Below are 11,940 nucleotides of genomic sequence, written 5' to 3' on the forward strand. Positions count from 1 at the left end.
GAAGAGGGAGTTCTCCAGGTGGAGAAGGAGCTGATACAGGACCCTTGAGGTTTGTAGTGTAGTGTGTGTTTGTGTTTGTGTTTGTGTTTGGGGGTGTCTTGCTGTGTGCTGAGCTTGTGTTTGTCTGTCTGGGGTTTGGGTTTTTTTTCCCCCCTCTTCCCCTCCCCCCAAAGGAATGTGTGCTGTGACTGGCAGGTGAAAGCTGTGAGCTTCTAATAGGGTTTGGAATCATGAAGCTTCTGCTCATTGGTTGAGCCTTAATCAGGGGGAGGAGCTATCAGGCAAACAGGGGCTGCCAACAGGGAGTTTGGAGAGGGAGTTGAGGAGTGGGAAGGGGTGAGATAGACTTGCCATTCTTTAAAATCTTTTCACTACACTCCTCCCCTTCAAGGAGGCATTTAATAACATCTGAGGAATCTCTCAGAAGGAAGCCAGATATGGATGGTGATAGGTCTGCTGTTGCTACCTGCACAGCATGTGCCATGTTTGTCTTCCTCCTGGAAGAAAGAAGGGATTTCATCTGCACTAAGTGCAAGCTGGTCGCCATTTTGGAAGACAAAATTAGAGGACGCGAGACCCAAGTATCGACCATAAGTTCCATCAGAGAGGATGAAGACTTTTTCAATAGAAGGAAGCATTTAATCCTGCAGGCACAGCAGGCTGAAGAGCCAGTGAGGGCAGTGCAGGACAAGGAAGAGAACTGGCAGCACATAACATCAAGAAGAAGAAGGCCAACTCAGGTATCCCCCATTCCTGTAGAGGTTTCAGGCTCTCTCCACAGGCACTGCAGTGGAGAATGCTTTGGCAGGGATCTCTCAGGGAAGAAATCAGACGGGAACTCCACTTACCAGAAGGCATGGGATGCAAACCCAAAAGAAGAAGACAGGTGGTGGTGGTTGGGGACTCCATCCTAAGTGGGACTGAGTCATCCATCTGCCATCCAGACTTGCAATCTTGAGAAGTGCTGCAGGATCCAGCCAGAGGCTGTTCGCAGCTTGACCTCCTGCTCACAAACAGGGAGGAGTTAATAGGGGAAGTAGAGGTGGGTGACAACCTGAGAGACAATGATCATGAGATGGTAGATTTCAGGATCCTGACCAAAGGAAGAAAAGAGAGTAGTACACACCTTTACTACACACCTTTAATTTCAGAAAAGCAGACTTCAACTCCCTCAGAGACCTGATGGGCAGAATCCCCTGGGATGCTAACATGAAGGGGAAAGGAGCCCAGGACAGCTGGCAGTATTTTAAAGAAGCCTTGTTAAAGGCACAGAATTAAACCATTCCAATGTGTAGCAAGACAAGCAAATATGGTAGGAGACCAGATTGGCTCACCGGGGAAATCCTTGGTGAACTTAGGGAGGAGTATAAATGTATAGCTTGAGAATGCAGGGGGTTATCAGGAAGGCAAAAGTGCAATTGGAATTGCAACTCGCAAGGGATGTGAAGGATAACAAGAAAGGTTTATACAGGCATGATAGCAAGAAGAAAGTGATCAGAGAGCGTGTAGGGCCCCTACTGGATGAGGGCAGTAACCTAGTGAAAGATGATGTGGGGAAAACTGAAGTACTTAATGCTTTCTTTGCCTCTGTACTCACAGACAAGGTCAGTTCCCAGACTAACGCGCTAAGTGATGCAATATGGGACGAAGGTGGACAGCCCTTGGTGAAGAAAGAACAGGTTAGGAACTATTTAGAAAAGCTAAACGTACACAAATCCATGGGTCCGGACTTAATGCATCCGAGGGTACTGAGGGAGTTGGCAAATGTCATTGAGGAGCCTTTGGCCATTATCTTTGAAAATTCTTGGAGATCGGGAGATATCCTGGATCATAGGGAAAAGGCAAACGTAGTGCCCATCTTTAAGAAAGGGAAGAAGGACAATCCAGGGAACTAAAGGCTGGTCAGTCTTACCTCAGTCCCTGGAAAAATCATGGAGGAGATCCTCAAGGAATCCATTTTCAAGCACTTGGAAGAAGGGAAAGTGATCAGGAATAGGCAGCATGGATTCACCAAGGGCAAGTCATGCCTGACCAATCTGATTAGCTTCTAAGATGAGGTAGCTGGCTCTGTGGATATACGGAAGTCATTGGATGTGATATACCTTGACTTTAGCCAGGCTTTTGATACGGTCTCCCACAACATTCTTACCAGCAAGTTACGGGAATGTGGATTGGGTAAATGGATGGTAAGATGGATAGAAAGCTGGCTGGAAGGTCGGACCTAGAGGGTAGTGATCAACAGCTCAATGTCAGTATGGCGGTCGGTTTCTAGCAGAGTGCCCCAAGAATCAGTTCTGGGACTTGTTTTGTTCAACATCTTTATTAATGACCTCGATGAGGGGATAGATTGCACCCTCAGAAAGATGGCAAATGACACTAAGTGAGGGGGAGAGGTAGACACACTGGAGGACAGGGATAGAGTTCAGAGTGACTTAGACAAATTGAAGGATAGGGCCACAAGAAATCTGATGAGGTTCAACAAGGATAAGTGTAGAGTCCTGCACTTGGGATGGAAGAATCCCAAGCATTGTTACAGGCTGCTTAAGTAGCAGTTCTGTAGAAAAGGACCTGGTGATTTCAGTGGATGAGAAGCTGGATATGAGTCAACAGTGTGCCCTTGTAGCCAAGAAGGCTAATGGCATATTAGGTTGCATTAAGAGGAGCATTGCAAGTTGATCCAGAGATTTGATTATAACTCTTTGCTCACTCTGGTGAGGCTACATCTGGAGTATTGTGTCCAGTTCTGGGCCCCCAATTGCAAACCTAGTGAGGAGGGTTTTAAACTAGGTTCGTTGGGGGATGGTGACCAAAGCCCTGAGGTAAGTGAGGAAGTCAGATACCGAGAAGAAACACAAGGAGGAATGAGCAACAAGGGAGGCCCCCTGATTTGGATGGAGAACATAGGGTGATCAACTAGTTATCTAAGGTGTTTGTACACCAATGCGAGAAGCCTGGGAAACAAACAGGAAGAATTAGAAGCCCTGGCCCAGTCAAAGAACTATGGTTTGATTGAAATAACAGAGACTTGGTGGGATGACTCACATGACTGGAGCACTGTCATAGAAGGGTATAAACTGTTCAGGAAGAACAGGTAGGGGAGAAAAGAAGGAAGAGTTGCATTGTATGTAAGAGAGCAGTATGATTGCTCGGAACTCCAGTATTTAGAGTAAAAGGCTGTTGAGAGTCTATGGGTTAAGTTTAGAGGTGGAAGCAATAGGGGTGATGTTGTGGTTGGTGTCTGCTATAGACCGCCAGATCAGGTGGATGAGGTCAACGAGGCTTTCTTTAAAAAAGGGAAGAAGGATGATCCTTCTACTACAGTCCAGTCAGCCTTATCTTAGTCCCCGGAAAAATCGTGGAGGGGATCCTCAAGGAATCCATTTTGAAGCACTTGGAAGAGAGGAAAGTGATCAGAAATAGTCAGCATGGATTCACCAAGGGCAAGTCATGCCTGACCCAATCTGATTATCTTCTATGATGAGGTAGCTGGCTCTGTGGATATGGGAAAGTCAGTGGATGTGATATACCTTGACTTTTGCAAAGCTTTTGATATGGTCTCCCACAATATTCTTGCCAGTAAGTTAAAGGAATATGGATTGGATAAATGGACGGTAAGATGGACAGAAATCTGGCTAGACTGTCGGGCCCAGCGGGTAGTGATCAACAGCTCGATGTCAGAATGGTGGTCGGTTTCTAGCGGAGTGTCCCAAGGATCTGTTGTAGGACTGGTTTTGTTCAACATCTTTATTAATGACCTGGATGAGGGGATGGATTGCACCCTCAGGAAGTTCGCAGGTGACACTAAGATGGGGGAAGAGGTAGATACTCTGGAGGGCAGGGATAGGGTACAGAGTGATCTGGACAGATTAGAGGATTTGGCCTAAAGAATTCTGATGAGGTTCAACAAGGACAAGTATAGAGTCCTGCACTTGGAACGGAAGAATCCCAAGCATTATTACAAGCTGGGGATTGACTGGCTAAGTAGCAGTTCTGCAGAAAGGGACCTGAGGATTACAGTGGAAAATCAAGTTCAAGAAAGTCAAAGTTCAAGAAAGTCAAGACAGAAACAGATTGTGAAGAACTTCAAAAAGATGTCACAAAACTAAGTGGTTGAATTTCCGCAAAAGCGCTGACTTCCTACTGTAAGAAATCAGTGCTTTTTGCGGAAATACTATGCTGCTCCCATTCAGGCAAAAGTCCCTTTTGCGTAAAACTTTTGCGCAAAAGGGCCAGTGTAGACAGCTGAGATTTGTTTTGTGCAAAAAAGCCCCGATCGCGAAAATGGCAATCGGGGCTTTTTTGTGTAAAAGCACGTCTAGATTGGCCCGGACGCTTTTGCACAAAAAGTGCTTTTGCGGAAAAGCGTCCGTGCCAATCTAGACACTCTTTTCTGCAAATGCTTTTAACAGAAAACTTTTCCGCTAAAAGCATTTCCGGAAAATCATGCCAGTCTAGACGTAGCCCTCATGAATTCCCTAGCCACCATATTTTTGCATCTATGGGGCAGATATCTTGGTCAATGGGTTCTAAAAATTCCCAACTTGTACTAATTCTGAATCCAGCAATAGAGGCATGGATAAAATTCCTTATCAAGAGAGATTGGGAAAAGAGGGCTGGTTAGTGTAGAGAAGAGATGTATAAAAGGGAATGATAGAAAGTTGTACAAGATAACAAATGGTATCAAGAAAATAAATCAAGCACTTTGATTGGGGGAAGGGATAGCGTTGGCCTGCTAAACCCAGGGTTGTGAGTTCAATCCTTGATAGGGCCACTTAAGGATCTGGGGCAAATCTGTCAGAGATGGACTGGACTTGATGACCTCTCAAGGTCCCTTCCAGTTCTATGAGATAGGTATATCTCCATATATTATATACTTTGTCATAATCCTAGAATAAGGGCACAGTGGATGATGAAAGGCAGCACACTTCAAATTTATAAATTTTACCATTGAGCAATTATCATGTGAAACTCATTGCAACAAGGTACATTTAAAATGGCAATTAAAAGCCAGGATTTTTCAATGGGATATAATGCTTCATGCTTCAGGACATAAATACATCACTATCTCATGAAGTAGAGGATGAAAGTCTCCCCGGAGGCAGAATAGATGCCTGTGGAGTAGGGATGTTAGATATCAGATAATTGAATAGTTGTGTAACTGCAAGAAATCTTTGCAGTTACATGACTATGTTACAGTCTCCAGGGGGTGGGACCGGCACTCATTGCACTCCCAGCCTCACTCCTGGGGAACCCCGGGCAACCCTGCACTGCTGCCTATCAGAGGCAGCAGCGTGGAGTTGTAGGGGGAGCTGTTCCACAAAGCAGCAGCACAAGATGGCAGCAGCCCCAGTCCATGGAGTGTCCAAGCTCCCCAAGGACAGAGGCTCCTCTGTGGGATGCAAAGCAGCCTCTGTCTGCAGGGCATTCTGACCCTCTCATAGACAGGGGCTGCTGCCATAAAACAGCTTCTGCCCATGGCAGGCCAAGGCTCACAGAAGCCTCTTCTGCTCCCCTCCCCTTGCTGCTGTCTCTGATAGAGGCAGCAGTCTGGGGGAGGGGACAGGAGGAACCATGGAGACGGTGCTGGGGAGAACCAGCACTGGCTCCTACTTCCCCCGCTCCCCCGCTTGCTGGGAGGAGCTGATAGATTATGCTGGGGTGGGAGCAGTGCGCAAAGCCTCTTCCCTCCCACCCGCACAGCACAGAGAGCCAGGGAGCAGCCAGCTACTTTGAATAGCATGGGGCTGCTCTGTGCCTGAGGATTCTGGCAGATTGGGCTGTGGGCTGGATTGAAAGGCTTAACAAGCCAGATCCAGTCCATGGGCAGTATCTTGCCCACCCCATGCTATGGAAGGATTCTTAAATGTACCTATGAAGCATCTGATACTGGCAACTTTTGATGTGGGGCAACTGGACTAGATGGACCACGGATCTGATGCAATTCTTGTGCACTATTGATTAGAACCTCAGCAGGACTTCAGAATGCCACACTGCAGTACAGTGGCTCTAAAGGAAAAAAAATCAGATTCACAAAAGAGTAGAACTGACCAATTCTCTCTCACTCACTCAGCTTCAAATGCATATTGGAACCAGATCAACGTATGTCCCTGGCCTCTCCAAACTGCAGGCAATGCTCCCAGTAGCAAAGGTTAGAAATAAAACAGTTTGGCTTATTACAAGGTTCCATCTGACATTTTACAGTTTGCATAACATTTCAAGGAGAATATTTTCTATATTCAGAGCGGTGTTAAACATTTGATAAAAAATGCATCCCTTGTCTTATGTGATAATGCTCGACAGTTACATAGAGTTTGACAAACATCAACAAATTATTACAAAAGCTTCCATGTTAGTCTGTAACAGCTGCAGTGGTCCACAACAGCCTGCAGGACCACAGAAAAGTACCCCTTCCGGTTGATGTAGTCAGATGTCCAGTGGTTGGGGGCCCGGATGGGGATGTGGGTGCCATCAATGCCTGCCTCTCCACCTCCCTGCAGTTGGGGAAGCCCGTGGCGACAAAGCCAGGGATGATGTGGTCCATGTCACCCAGGAGGATGAGCTGGTGCTGCAGGATGCTGTTGATGATTACCTGTAGAAGAAGACAAACAGGGAATCACAGGGTTTCTAGGGCCCTTGGGAAGTCCCTGAGCCCAGCCCCCCTGTCTCCCCACATACTAAGAGCATCCCCCAACTCACCCCATCCCCCAGCAGGGCTTTGTGAATGCAGGGCTGAAAAAACTTCCGGGGAGAGAGCTTCCACTCACCCCTTCCTTAGGAGATCCCATTCCAGCAGTTCCCCTCCCTCACAATAACAGAGAGTCATACCTGCATGATTACGACCCCAACGGGTGATCTCTCCATGCCAAACTGATTCCCCACAGAGCAGTAGCTGTCTGGCATGGTAAGCTTCCACAGTGTGATGGCAATCTGCTTCTGAAAGCTGGCAACCTGAGGGCAGGGGTGGGCCATTCTCACAGCTCCAGGAAGGTGTCCTTCCATCTGCGGAAATCCTTCTGTCTGCTGGTCATGATGATCCGGTCCCACCAGTCAGAACTGGTGTCCAGTCGCTAGAAGCGGAGGTGTATCGTGTGCAGGGGAGGGTGGAAGAGTCTATGCCTCATGAGCAGCATGTGGAGAGAGATGAAGAGGTCCCCCATAGGGAGTGTCAGGTCCTCCTCCTGCAGAGGCACGAGGGCAGCCTGCGAAAACTGCACCAAGAGGTGCATCATGAGATCCAGGAGCTTGACAGCAGGTCCAGCTCCTTGGCTGGAGTGCTGTGGTGTCCGCAAGGGCAAGTAGAGCAGGCAGTGAAAAGGCTCAAGGAGGTAGGCAAAGGTGAGGTGCCTGAGTCACAACTTTACAGAGGAGCCCCTTTAAACACGAGGAAGTAACGTCCCGATGTCCTGCCCGGAGTGCTTCTGGGGAGGCTTTAAATGTGACTGAGGCTCCAATCAGTGTAGACACTCTGTTTTGAAATAGCTCAGTGCTATTTTAATGGGCATTTTCAGTGTAGAGGCGCTATTTCGAAATAAGCTATTTTGGAGGTTTTTATTCTAAAATAAGTTATTCCAAAACAACGCTACTGTGTAGCCATACCCTATGTGCTTTACAAGACCTAATTAGGAAGATCGCCTTTTCAGCCCCAAATTTCCAGAAAATAAACAATCCATTAACCAATTTATTTTGAAATTATATATATTATCGTCTGCTGGCTGCATGTATTCATTGCTGCTAAGGCTTTTCAGATCACTTATTCAAAAGAAAAGGGGGGGGGAAATCTCATCATAGTTCGAGTCAAAATGGAGGTTCAAATGCAGCCTCAGCCCCTCTGAGAAACCAAGAGGTTTCTATGTGATCCACACATGGAGAGGGGATGAGTCGGAGCTCCCTGTCCCCTTTCCCACATTGCTACTTAGCTGGATCCCTGGGAGTCACTGAAGCCAGAAGGCCAGTACAGTGGGGCTGGGGGAGTACAAGGTTTCTGTATGTCCCCTGGGATCTGACAGGGTTTGGAGGGTAACCTTTCCCCTGGAGGGTGGAGGGAAATGTCAGTTCTCTGCCCCCAAAGGGAAGATACAGGGGAATCTCTAGGAGGAAAGAAAGCATTGGGCAGAATTCAAGTCACAAAGTCCCCTTGCAAACACTGAACACACAGATTCTGGAGCATAATTATACCACAAATTTAATTGGTTTGGTCTGATATGGATCGGTGCATAACAAGCTTGTTGCTTGAGGACTGCTGAATTCTGCCTTCCGACTTTGCTAAGTCCGTCAAGACAACAACTGCTCCTAGTCTCTGTATTACAATGAAGTGCACCTTTCTATGGCTCTGGAGTGACCACGAGGCCCTGAAAACTGTGCATTCACATTCCCCTAACTATAGTTCCCTCTCCCCATCTGCCCCCACTCACACTTTTGCAGGCCTTATGAGTCCCCCCGCTCTTTATCCCATTGCCCTCCATGAGTCCTCAAGGCTGCTTGCCCTTGCAGATAGAATCAAATCCACAAGGGGGTGGAGAAAAGAATAAGTAGGCAATTGCTTTCCTGATAGGTGGAAGAGGCTCTCTCTCCCTTCTTCTCTAAGGCTACATCTACACTGCAGGCTTTTGCCAGCAGCGAGTTTGCTAATGAAGTGCTCATTAGCATTTGTCACGTTGTCATTTGCATATCTCTGCCAATACTTATTGCACAAAAACAAGCTGTGTAGATGGGTCCGTTATGCGCAAAAAACCCTCCTTTTGCGCAAGATTCCTTATGCCTCAAAATGGAGGTATATAGGATCTTGCGCAAGAGGGGGTTTTTGCACAAAATGGACCCATCTGCACTGCTTGTTTTTGTGCAAAAACCTCTTGCGCAAAAAGCATCAGCAGAGATATGCAAATGACAATGTGACAAATGCTAATGAGCACTTCAAGACCAAAAGCCTGCTGTGTAGACATAGCCTCAGGGTATGTCTGTCTACACTACAGGATAAAGTCAAATTTAAGATACGCAACTTCAGCCACGTTAATTGTGTAGCTGAAGTTGAAGTACCTTAACTCAACTTTTGGCACTGTCCACACTGCAGGAAGTCGAAGAGAGACCATTCTCCCTTCGACTTCCCTTGATCCTCATGAAAGTAGGACTACCAGCATCAACTGGAGAGTTTCTCCCAGTTCCAATTAGCATATCTTCACTAGACCCACTAATTGGATCGCTGGAAGATCAACAGTGACAGCTTCTGTCTTCTCTAAGGGTGTGTCTGCATGGCAACCTTACCTTGAAATAAGCTACGCAAAATTGTGTAGCTTATTTTGAGATAATTTTGAAATAAAGTGCTATTCCAACAAGTATCTTAACCCTCAAGGAATGATGGCTACAGGGATAGCAGAATAGTGCGCCCATTACTTTGAAATCTATTTTGAAATAATGGGCGCATTGAAAGATGTGGAATAGCTATTTTGGGATACTGAACACTCCTGTTTATAACTAACCAAGTCGAGTAATCAGTGGGATTTGAACCCTGAATCTTCAACACTAAAAATGTGTTTTACCATTTGAGCTAAAAGAGCAATTGCCCAAGTAGATTCTGTAGCAGATTCATAAACCACCTAACAGGGACCAGCCCCTTGAAGGAGACCTAGACCAATACTCTTCTAGCATGGTTCCATATGTGCACATTTCTGAGTTCCTAAATAAAAGCATTTTCTATATGCCTACCATAACAATTGTCCTGAGTTAATCACTTTTAAATTCTAGCTACTCTTCTTGGCTTATACAATCAGGCTACGTCTAGACTGGCATGATTTTCCGGAAATGCTTTTAACGGAAAAGTTTTCCGTTAAAAGCATTTTCAGAACAGAGCATCTAGATTGGCACGGACGCTTTTCCGCAAAAGCACTTTTTGCAGAAAAGCATCCATGGCCACTCTAGACGCGCTTTTCCGCAAAAAAGCCCCGATCGCCATTTTCGCGATCGGGGCTTTTTTGCGGAAAACAAATCTCAGCTGTCTATACTGGCCCTTTTGCACAAAAGTTTTGCGCAAAATGGACTTTTGCCCAAACGGGAGCAGCATAGTATTTCCGCAAAAAGCACTGATTTCTTACAGTAGGAAGTCAGTGCTTTTGCAGAAATTCAATCAGCCAGTGTAGACAGCTGGCAAGTTTTTCTGGAAAAGCGGCTGATTTTTCGGAAAAAATGGCCAGTCTAGACACAGCCTCAGTCTTATAAAAGGCAAATGCTGTCCTGCCAACCTGGAATTTTATTCACAATAGGATTCCAAAGCAATTCTACAATTAGGATATAGGATACTGCAAATATAAATTAAAAAGAGGAAAGGAAAGCTGGATATAGTGACGGAAAAGTTTTGCCCAGGCAACCAAGAATGAACCATGGATGAATGGTTGGAGGCAAATCCTTTTTGTTGTCATGTACCATAGGATACATTCCTTATTGCATTTCAGCTGCCTTGGAAATGTAAAATCAGAGTAAAATTCCTAAAGGTGTTTAGCCGAGCAGAATAGTAGTTGTGCAGTTATTTTCCTTCAAGGAGGCTAACAAGTACACGTTGGAGGTGGAAGTGTTTGAAAGTAATAGGTCTGAGGGAACCTTCGCCACACAGTAATTGACAAATGAGTCTGAAAAGATCGGGTATTTTGTATTGCATGAATAACAATAGTAAGTTTTGACCATGCAGGCTATAAACTGATTTTGTTTGAATTATATTTCCTCCCTGGTGCCTTATGACCTTACAGTGTTTTCTCTCACAGATTTGTAAATTAAAGGATTAGCTCTATCTTTACATTCCAGTGTTTCCCATAAACATTTGGCTATCTATCAAATAAAACAACTTCCCCACCCCAGATTCTTGCACTGTAATTCAAAATGTCTTAATGTTCTAAATACTTTTAATATATCATTATAATAAATGATCACCCTGATAATAGCAGCAAGGCACTCATCCACACAAAATTAAATAAAGTGTGCTATTAGTAACCATCGTGGTATGTTTAAAATGGATGCATTTAATCACTGGTGTAATTCTTTGAAAGGAACAGTCACATCAGGTCTGAATCTGGCCCATAAGCTTTTGCCAGGCAAAATGCTGATAAAGTTACACCTCCAAAAAGAAAGAACAATACCTCTTACCCTTCAGGTCACATTATTGTTCCTGCCATTAAGCAAGTAGCTGATGCCTGTGGCAATTCCTCAGTAACTTTGTGTAGAACAGTTTGCAATACAAGTCACCAGTTAAAGAACAGAGAAAAAAGGTTGCAGTTAAAACTGCCCAGACATGCGGAGCTCAGAAAACATTCAAGACTGTTGCCATTAAGGATTCCTTTGAATGTCTTGGAAACCTGAGTGCTCAGTAATTTAGACATTATTTACTAATTGTTTCAAAGTTAAGGTTAAAAATAGAATGAGGAAGGGGAATTCTACTTACCAGGACAAATCTTGTCAGTAAGATTTTGATCTGCACTGGAAAACCTACTGAATCTTAAGCAGATGTTTCACTGCAAATCATCACACAGTTTAGCATGAATCTCAGTTGTTTCTGCAAACAGCTTCTTTTCTGAGGGTAGCTTGAAATTTCAAGTCCTCAAACTGTGTTTTAAAAAGTTTATTCCTTTCGCTTCTATTCCCAGTTTCCTTCAGCAGCTTCAGATTTTGGCTCCACTTTGCCAAAGGCATATTTTTATTATTGTGTAATGGGTCTGAGCCTCTTCCTTGTGTCACGTGATATGGGAAGAAAAATTTTACACACATATGGCTGTAAAACTCTTGATGCTTGGGATTTTTCCCCCCTTTCTCCCCCACAAACTCCTCTTTCCCCTCTCTGTTTCTCCTTTACAGACTAGTCTAAAAGGATCAGACCTTGACGGATTCATGGATAAATGGTTGAGAGTTTGCCTGACACAACCTGTCTGTGCAAAGAGTGTTTTTAAGGGGAGAGATTAGCTT

General features: G+C 45.1%; 1 protein-coding gene across 1 annotated transcript in view; it reads right to left on the minus strand.

Moving 5' to 3' along the window:
• C1QTNF2 (C1q and TNF related 2) overlaps positions 1–11,707 on the minus strand; it is a 32,225-nt gene extending 20,518 nt beyond the window's left edge. The window contains exon 1 of the mRNA XM_006137140.5: positions 11,423–11,707. The gene's annotated coding sequence lies outside the window, so the exon portion shown is untranslated. The remainder of the gene's footprint in view (positions 1–11,422) is intronic.
• Between the last annotated feature and the right edge of the window lie 233 nt (positions 11,708–11,940).

This window comes from Pelodiscus sinensis, chromosome 16, assembly GCF_052426305.1.
Source record: "Pelodiscus sinensis isolate ZL-2025 chromosome 16, ASM5242630v1, whole genome shotgun sequence".
NCBI lineage: Eukaryota > Metazoa > Chordata > Testudines > Trionychidae > Pelodiscus > Pelodiscus sinensis.